General features: G+C 40.8%; 1 long non-coding RNA gene across 1 annotated transcript; it reads right to left on the reverse strand.

Moving 5' to 3' along the window:
* Window positions 1–8,673: 8,673 nt before the first annotated feature.
* Window positions 8,674–9,644, reverse strand: LOC148129703 (uncharacterized). Its single transcript, XR_015750799.1, has 3 exons — window positions 9,434–9,644; window positions 9,099–9,202; window positions 8,674–8,892 (listed from the first exon to the last, which is right to left on the reverse strand). It is a non-coding gene; the product is annotated as an uncharacterized LOC148129703 (long non-coding RNA).
* Between the last annotated feature and the right edge of the window lie 394 nt (window positions 9,645–10,038).

A 10,038-nucleotide genomic window follows, 5' to 3' on the forward strand; every position in this document is an offset into this window, starting at 1 on the left:
TATATTGTTAAAATGACTCTGGCAGCTAAACAAAAAAAGACAGAAATAAGAATCAATTGACAGAAAGGACATAAAACGTTGATATAAAGTAATTAATAAATGGACAGCTGCATTTGCAATGTTTCTAAACTTGAAAATATCTAAGAGATACTTGAAGAAACATTAGGGCATACTATACAAATTTTGTTACATATTGGCAGAAGTTAGCAAGTAGCAATACTCCAGATTTCAATTTTCAGAGCTAATCTTTTAAAATGCTGGGAGCTGCTGTTTGGCAAATCTGAATGTTAATAGGTTGTCTTCAGCTCTCTCTCTTTTCCTCTTTTCAAGTACTTTGCATATTTCACAAAAGGTAGTAAGCATTTCTTTCGCATTTTTTTCACCACTCCAGCTAACATTCTGATATTTATAGTACGTTATGATTCTAAATCTTTTTTCCATGCTGCAGAATTCTTGGAAATTCAAAGGCTTGCCACTTCTTTCAAAAGCTTTAGGTCAGAGGTCTCCAATTCTGGGACTTCAACTCCCAGAATTCCTCCTCCAGTCATGTTAGCTCAGGAGTTCTGGGAGTTGAAGTCCACAAGTCTTAAACTTGCCAAGTTTGAAGACCCTTGCTTTAGGTCTTTGAAATACTTTGGGTGTTTCCATCGGAATCCTCACATTAGAACTTTTTCTGACTGCTAACATCCTTCATTCTTCCAAAGTGAAATATCTGCAGTCTGTCCTTGGCACAAAAGGTTGTATGAAGCCTCAGGAGGGCAGTATCGGACTGAATTTTGACAAAGTTGGCACTGCTAAGATAACAATTTTCAGTCTGCAAGAAACTGATTTTATACTTGCCAAAGGACAAGTTTCCATGGAGAAGATGGAAATTCTTTTCAACATCTGGCCTCAAAAGGGGCCAATCGGAGAAAATTTGGGTGCTGGAAATTTGGAAGGACCTGTAGTTCGTCTGCCTTGTCCAGGAAAAAAAAAGAGAGAGCATTGACTGGGACTGGAAGGAATTGTGACAGGGACAAGATTCCTTTTTGCCTGGCTGGATTTCTCAACTGTGTTTTTGTTATTTGACTGTATCAAAATTCTGCTCTTTTTCCCCCCCACTCCAGTCTCTTAACGGGTTTGAAATGGGCGCTTGAAACACCAGTTTCCAAAGGAAAGAACTTATTAGATCCAGTTTTCAGAACTAGGTTTGAAATAAAAATATTGGAGGTGGCCAAGAAATTGGAGCACTTTGGAAGGGTGCATACAGATTAACAGAGTTGCAAGGAACCTCGTAGGTCATCTAGTGACTAGTCCAACCCCCCTGCCCAAGCAGGAGACCCTACACCATTTCTGACAGAGGGCAATTCAATCTCTTCTTGAAAATTTCCAGTGATGAAGCTCCCACAAATTCTGAAGGCAACTTCTGTTCCAGGGTCGATTGCTCTCACTGTCAGGAAATACCTCCTTATTTCCAGGTTGAATCTCTCCTTGTTCAGTCCATCCATTCTTCCTTATCTGGCCTTCAGGTGCCTTGGAAAATAGGTTGACTGCTTCCTCTCTGTGGCAGCCCCTCAAATATTGGAAGACTGCTCTCATGTCTCCCCTGGTCCTTCTCTTCACTAGACTAGCCATGCCCAGTTCCTGCAACCATTCATTGTATGTTATAGACTCCAAGTGTGTCAATTGACTTGTCTCATACCAAGTACGATGAATCCTCTAATCTTCTTCCCAAGGATTTTGTTGGATCAACATGTTTTTATGATAACACATCAAAATCTACTTTTTAACCTGCTCTCTAGGTGTTTCCTTTATCTCTCACATTCTCTCTTTGCGATTGGAGAAATCCTGCCTAACAGAGCAATTCATCAATGGTACACTTGCCTCGGGGTTGTGGGTGCTCCATCCCTGGAGGTTTTCAGAAATAGTCTGGATAGCCATTTAACCGGGATGGCATAAGTCCGTGCTTTGAGCAGAGGGGTGGACTAGAAGACCTCCAAAGTCCCTTCCAGCCAGTGGTGGGATTCAAATAATTTAACAACCGGTTCTCTGCCCTAATGATTTCTTCCAACAACCAGTTCACCAAACTGCTCAGAAAGTTAACAACCAGTTCTTCCAAAGTGGTGCAAACTGGCTGAATCCCACCACTGCTTCCAGCTCTGAATCTATGATTTTTCTTTTTAAATGATTCTTTACTTTTGACTCAGATGTCAGGGAGGGCAGGATCATACATTCCAAAGCTTCTAGTCCCAAACTCAGTGTTTGAATCTTTCTACACCCCTTTGTTTCAGCAAGTAGCAACCCCTGCCCAGTTTGCTCATGCAGATAAAGTCCAAGTAAAATCTGTGAAAAGTCACTGCCAAGAGAATTACAGAGTCATGTTTATGTTATCACCAAGAGCTGACCTGGACCGTGACTTGGAAGAGACTTTACTCTTTTTTTATCTGAAATACTTTTTTATTGTTTTATATCATACATTTCCTTTCTATGTTGAGCAGTGTACTCTCTAGGTGTCCAAGGTGTTAACGTACAAACATACAAATCAGGGGTGGACTGCTGGGGGTTCGCAGAGGTTTGGGAGAGCCCCTAAGATTCTGTGCAGTTCGGAGAACCCCCAAATCCCACTCCTGGCTGGCCCCGCCCTCCCCTCCTAGGAGTCTCCACATGGCCCATTTTGGATTCAGGTAAGTGCAGGGCATGTGCAGAGGCTCAGGGAGGGAGAAAAACAGGAAGTTAGGAAGACTAGAAATGGGCCCATTTCTGGCTTCCAGAGAGCCTCCGGTGGCTGGGGAGGCCATTTTCACCCTCCCCGAGGTTCGAGGAAAGCCTCCGGAGCCCAGGGGGGAGAAAAACGCCCCACCCACCATGGTGCAGAAGGCCAATTAGGCCATGCCCACCAATGCCATGCCTACCCAGCAACCAGGCAGAGAACCCTTTGCTAAAATTTTTGAAGCCCACCCCTGATACAAACTTCATTGTTCTTATGATCATATACTGTATATGTAAACAAATATACAGTAATATATAAACAAATATAACATCAATCATAACATATTATCTTCCATTATAATATCAATTATTATAACCATCATAAATATTTACTCATCTTTTTTTTCTCTCCTATAAACCATATTTCACCTAATTCCTTTCCTCTAACCTCAATGTCTGTCATTTATAGAATAGTTCCCATGTGATGAAATAGTCCGAATCTTCTTTTCCTTTAATTTTTAGGGTTAACCTATCCACCTCTGCACATTCCAGATTTTTTTTTTATTATTATTATATCATCTGCAGGGGTTTCTGGGTTTTTCCAACATTGTGCATATGCAATCCTAGCAGCTGTTAGGATGTGTAGAACCAAATATGTGTTACCTTTATTGTAATTTCCTGGAATCATGCCCAACAAAAATGTCTCAGGTTTCAGGACTATTTGTTGCGAAGAGACTTTACACTTACGAACGAAAACTTTTATTGCTTTGTGTCCATCTTTTGGGACGCCAAATAAGGAAGGCCTTGAAAAAAATACAGTGGAAATCTTCATCTCTAAGAAAACCTTAAAGAAAGTACAAGTGGATTTTTTTAAAATTAAAACTAATCTGCCATGTAAATTTTTAAGAAGTAAAAAGGCTGCGCCTATGTCAGGCTTCCTTGTCCACATGGAAAATCTAGGTTGGTCCTAAAGGCTACAGTGATAATCACAGTTCTGTCTCCCAGAGTACTTAGCCAGCAGGTCATGACAGACAGCAGTTGGGGAAAAACAGTATGGAGTTATTTCCTCCAATATTGGACAAATCTGAAGTGTAGTTTCCTTGGTTTAAGCTTAATGTGTTGTGAAAGCTCGGTCCTTTGTAGTACACAGCGGTATGCTTATGCGAGTTGATTGTGCAATTGATCTTTGAATAAATAGTAAAGAGTACACATTCTCTTTTTGTAATCAAACCCTTCTGTGGATTTATATGGAACAGCATTCCTCCAGAGGTCTGGATGGCCTCAACCCTGTTAGCATTTCATAGGTATTTGAAGGCCTGGATGTTTCTCTACATTTTGGGATCAGGTAGTCAATTATTGGTTTTGGTGATGTGGTTTTTGTCTTGGGTTATGGTTTAACGGTGGCATTTTGAACTTGAACTATTAGGAAGCGTTAAGTTTAAATTCTTCGAAGGCTGCCCAAAATCATCCTTGTGAGACAGGCAGTTTTATACTTTGTTTAAATGAAATAGATCTGCATCTCTTTGCCGGAAGGAGACAGTGTAAATAGATAAGGAAGATGGATTTTGGGCCCCTATTCATCTAACCCCCATCTTAAAATCCCACTCGGAGGATCAATATAAAAAGAAAACATGTACATTTTTTTAGATTGCAGATTCTTTTAACTCATAGTGTTTTCCCCTGTGTGAAACTAGAGAATGTCATGGAGAATGGAGCATCACGAAGAGAATAAGTCACCCCCTTGAAAAGAAACATTTCGTGTTGCTGCGAATCTTCCACTAATAATGCTTAGGTTCTGACTGGGTGGGAATGGGGAAGATAAGAGAAGGGAAGGAAAAAGGAAAGGAGGAAAGGAAAGGAAAGGAAGGAAGGGAAGGGAAAGGAAAGGAAGGGAAAAGGAAAGAAGGAAAGGAAAAAGGAAAGGAGGAAAGGAAAGGAAGGGAGAAACAAGGAAAGGAAAGGAAAAGGGAAGGAGGGAAGGAAGAGAGAAACAAGGAAAGGAAAAGGAAAGGAAGGGAAGGAAAAAGGAAAGGAGGAAAGGAAGAGAGAAACAGGAAAGGAAAAGGAAGGGAAGGGAAGGAAGGGAAGGGAAGGGAAGGAAGGGAAGGGAAGGAAAAAGGAAAGGAGGAAAGGAAAGGAAGGGAGAAACAAGGAAAGGAAAGGAAAAGGGAAGGAAGGGAAGGGAGGAAAAAGGAAAGGAGGGAAGGAAGAGAGAAACAGGAAAGGAAAAGGAAAGGAAGGGAAGGGAAGGAAAAAGGAAAGGAGGAAAGGAGGAAAGGAAAGGAAGGGAGAAACAAGGAAAGGAAAAGGGAAGGAAGGGAAGGGAAGGGAAGGAAAAAGGAAAGGAGGAAAGGAAGAGAGAAACAGGAAAGGAAAAGGAAAGGAAGGGAAGGGAAGGGAAGGAAAAAGGAAAGGAGGAAAGGAAAGGAAGAGAGAAACAAGGAAAGGAAAAGGAAAGGAAAGGACAGGAAAATAAAATAAAATAAAATAAAAAGAGAATAAGGAAAGGAAAGTTTAACTCACATTCTGTAAAAGCAGACCTTCAGTGAAGTTTGCATTTATGTGCTTTGAGTCCCTCCGTTGCCATTTGATTGAAAGGGGAAGCAAAACACTGTCAATTTGCGAAATTGGAGAGGTGTTTGAAGGACAGGCTGCCACGTTGAGCCAATGGCTTCCTTTGTGCTCAACAGGGAGGCAGGCTTTCCTTGAGCCCAACATAGGGGAGGGGCAAGGGGAGGGGATGTCATTCAGGGGTGGTGATGAATGAAAGTGACCTCTTTTTAGGGCACCAAAAAAAAAAAAAAAAAAAAAAAACCCACCCCTTGAGCAAACCGATTTTGATTGGGAAAAAAAAAAGCACTTCATCATCCATGAAGATGACTAAGAATAATCATAAAATTAGACCAGCTTTCCCCAACGTGCTGCTTTCCAAAAGGATTGGATTTTCAGCCAAACTGGCTGGGAATTCTGAGAGCAGCATTTTAGCTGCTGTTGAGGGATTTTTCTTTCTTTCTTTAGCAATCTGAGATCTATGTTACACGATCAATTATATTCCTATTCCCCTTCTTCAAGGGAGATGGTCAGAATCAGATCCAATACGGCTGTGCTGTGATTAAAAGCTATTTATAATGTGTGCGTTCAATTGTTGGTGTTTCCCCCACAATGTTGGTGCACTGGGCCTGCCTTTCTTCCAACTATCCGCCCCCAAAGAACCTTGCAGCTGTGAGCACAACATATGTATTTATGGTTAATAGAGCAATAATTTAATATATGAATCCAATTTTCTGAGATTTTCCAACCCACTCAGTCATAAAATATCCCAGTATTTGGGTTCGTATGATACAATAGGCTGAAAGGGGGTTGGCTAGTTTGTGTTTAAGTGTGTTGCACAAACACAGTGCATGCACATTATATTATTTCTATTTTCAGGGGGAAAAAGGGGTTGAAAATTGAGCGACCTTATTTTAGGTTATTTATGCTAAATTAGCTCTATAGATTTTACAACTATAGGTATATTCATGTATAGGTGGACCTCGACTTAACAACAGTTTTAAGTGACCGTTGGAAGATACACAGGATTGAAAAAAGTGACTTATGGCCGTTTTTCACACTTATGACTGTTGGGACCACCCCCATGGTCACGTGATCAAAATTCAGGCACTTGGGAACCGATTCATATTTATGATGGTTTCAATGTCCTGGGAGTGTGTGTGTGTGTGCCACATGTGTCAACTCGCTTGGGTTGTACAGGTCACCTTCAAGAAGTGAGGGGAGTCGAATGTCAACTCATAAAACGTTTTCTATACACGTTTCATAGTTGACAACAGAAAGGGTGGGGGGAGTTTCAAAGAGCAGGCAACAGTGTGGAATCGAAAGTACATTCCATTCATATTTTCTTCAAAGACTGATTAGATGGTTGAAGCTTCTGCTGTGAAAAAAAATCTAATTGGAGAGCATGATTGATGACTCTTGGCTATGAATGTGTTTTGTTGGATGATACACACAGAGGCGTGTGGGGAGTGGGGGAAGCAGGATCAAGGGTGACAGTGAATTACGTATCTCAGAGTTGGCTACGCCCAGGTTAGTGCTGGATGTAGAATGTTACCTTCAAATAAATCCTCTAGTTTTGGGAGTGTGGCTCGAGGCTCATGATTTAATTGGAGTAACTGCCAGAATCCTGACAGCATGATTCCCTTCTGTGACCTTCGGACAAGCCATCTCAATGGGGAAGCCAAATTCACTTAACAACCGTATTATTAACTTAACAACTTTTGTGATTCACTTTACAGCTGTGACAGGAAAGGTCATAAAATGGGGCAAATCTCACTTAACAAATGTTTTCACTTAACATCAGAAACGTTGGACTCCATTGTGGCTGTAGTCAAGGACTACCTGTATACCTCTTAATTCTATAGATTTTAACCTTCATGATTTTGTGGTATAAATCATGTAACATAATGAAAGTTTTAGACCAAGGGTGTCCAACTTTTCACCTTCCCTGGGCCACATTAGAAGATGAAAATTTGGTTTGGGCCACACATAAAATAAAATAACAGTAACGATACCTGATCATCCAAAAAAAACCATAGAAAACATAGTTAACATATTAAACTTACTTGGAAATGAAGTTAGTGAGATGTTTGACATTGTTTCTCAGCCACCAATGCATCCATATTTGCTTCGATGGAACTTGTTGCAATTCTCAGTGAGTGCTCAAGGTGCTCATCAGATATTTTGGTTCTAGTTTTATTCTTTGTGTGCTTCATCCTTGAAAATAGCTGCTCACAAATGTAGGTGCTTCCAAATAGCGATGACATGAATAAGGCATGATTGTGAAGTGAAGGATATTTTTCTCTGGGAACATATATCTTATAGAAGTCCATTAAAGAGACATGGTCAAATTTTTCTTTCAGTTGAATGTCAGATTGGAGCTCTATGCATTCCATTTGCAAATTGGCAGGTAATATATTAATGTCCACTGAAAATGGAGTTGCAAATATCAGAAAAGATGGCTGATTTTTTCTAAAATCTTGAAACCTGTTCTGAAATTCCTGTACCAAATTGAAAAGCAAGGCTGCATATTTTTCCAGAGGTGTGTTTAGCCAATGTGCTAAAATGCATCAAATTTTTTGCCTTCATTTGAGAATGCCATAGTTTCAGTTTCATTTCGAACGCTGTTATAGTTTGAAACATTGTGCTGATCAATTGGTTTTCACCTTGAAGGCGCATGTTTAACTCATTTAAATGAGTGGTCAAGTCGACTAAAAATGCCAAATCTGTGAGCCAGTTTTCATTGTCAAGTTCTGGCACACATTTTGTTTTAGATTCCATAAATGACTTGATTTCATTTCTCAGATCATAAAATCTTGCCAGCATTTTCCCTTGACTTAACCATCTTACTTCAGAAAAGTAAATGATGTCCCCATACTCAGCATCCATAAATTTAAGGAATTCCTGGAATTGGCGATGATTCAATCCCTTGGACCTTATGAAATTTACAGCCTTGATGACAATCTGCATGACATTAGCCATCTTTAAAGCTTTTGCACATAAACTTTCTTGGTGTACTATGCAGTGATATTTAATCATACTGAAATTTTGGGAGGCAATTGCATCATCTTCTATCAATTTTACAAGTTCATCTCTGTTACCTATCATTGCAGGGGCACCATCAGTAGCTATGCCAGATATGTTAGCAAATGACAAAGAAAATCGCTGTAATGTATTTTTCACAGCTTCATATAAATCTCTTGCTTTAGTTGTGTCTTTCAGTGGAACTAAAGCAGCCATTTCTTCAGTGATATTATATTTGTCATCAATGCCTCTAATAAAAATTGCCAATTGAGCTGTATCTGTAGCATCTGTACTTTCGTCTATCGCCATAGCATAAAATTTAAAATGAGCAGCTCTACTCTTCACAACTTTTGTTGAGATGATAGATTTTTTTTCAGTTCGGCGATTTTGTCTTTACGACACATTCCTTCATACACAGCAAATTTCTCAGCATGTCTTGTCATGTAATGCCTTTTCAAATTGTAGTCTTTGAAAACTGGCACTAATTCTTTGCAAATTAAGCAGATTGCCTTACTATTGGACTCAACAAAAAAGTATTCATCTGTCCACTTTTCTTGGAACACTCTTCCTTCATCTATAATTTTTCTTTTTTTGTGTTTGTTTTTATTTTTTGACATTTCAGAAGCCATGCTGGAATGTAAAAAAAAAGGACTTTTAGAAAGCTTGGTTTAATAATCAATGTGATTACTATGTGCATTATGCTACAGATTTCCCTTTCAAATTAATGGGAAGTGGAATGCAATTGGATTTTGATGCAGAATTCCACAGCCAATTTTGTGTCAAAATCCGTTGTGTGAACCCAGCCTAAGTCTCCTGACTACCAGAAAGTGGCTTACCTGGAGTTAGGATGCTGGAATGAAGTCTGTCTGCTTTAATGGATGCTGGTATGAGGACTGTTTGGTTTTATGGATGCTGGTATGAGGCCTGAAGTAATGGATGCCTGGAGGGAGAGAAGATCTTGGTTAAATATGAAGCTATGTGGGTGGAGAATGACAGGAGACTACCAGAAAGTGGCTTACCTGGAGTTAGGATGCTGGAATGAAGTCTGTCTGCTTTAATGGATGCTGGTATGAGGCCTGAAGTAATGGATGCCTGGAGGGAGAGAAGATCTTGGTTAAATATGGAGCTATGTGGGTGGAGAATGACAGGAGACTACCAGAAAGTGGCTTACCTGAGAGTTCGGATGCTGGGATGAGGACTGTCTGCCTTTATGGATGCTGCAGTGAGGACTGCCGTTAAGGATGCTGCCTCTTGTTGTGCGTAGATGTGTGCCTGGTATGATAATGTACAAGGTAAGACAGTAATGGGGTATAAGGGCCACAACATTGCAGAGGAGACAGAGGAGGAACAGGGCTGCGGACATTGTATACTGGGAATAATAAATCCTGCGGACATTGTATACTGGGAATAATAAATCCTGCAGAGAGATGGCGGCCTACGCAGCAGTTAAAAGCCGCTATCAATCACGGCAAAAATGAGCTAATTTATTGCAGGTCAGAGCCCACCGGGTGTTTCATTAGGTCCCCGGTGGGCCAGTCCGACCCTGCACAACAGTGGGGGAGCGCTGCGTGACAGTGATGGCAGCAGCGCAATACAGTTCAACCGGCTCATCTACACTCCGCACAGGCCGCAAGATGTGGCCTGTCGGAGCTTCTAAAATAGACGGGGGGGCAGGTGAAGCTGGCGCGCTGGCGTCACTTTTGTGACGCGCTCACCCATACTCAGCACAGGCCGCAAGATGTGGCCTCTCAGAGCTAATATAATGGATGAGGCGGG

Source organism: Notechis scutatus, chromosome 11, assembly GCF_049901735.1.
Source record: "Notechis scutatus isolate UNSWTSFEM ecotype Mainland chromosome 11, rNotScu1.2, whole genome shotgun sequence".
Classification (NCBI taxonomy): domain Eukaryota; kingdom Metazoa; phylum Chordata; class Lepidosauria; order Squamata; family Elapidae; genus Notechis; species Notechis scutatus.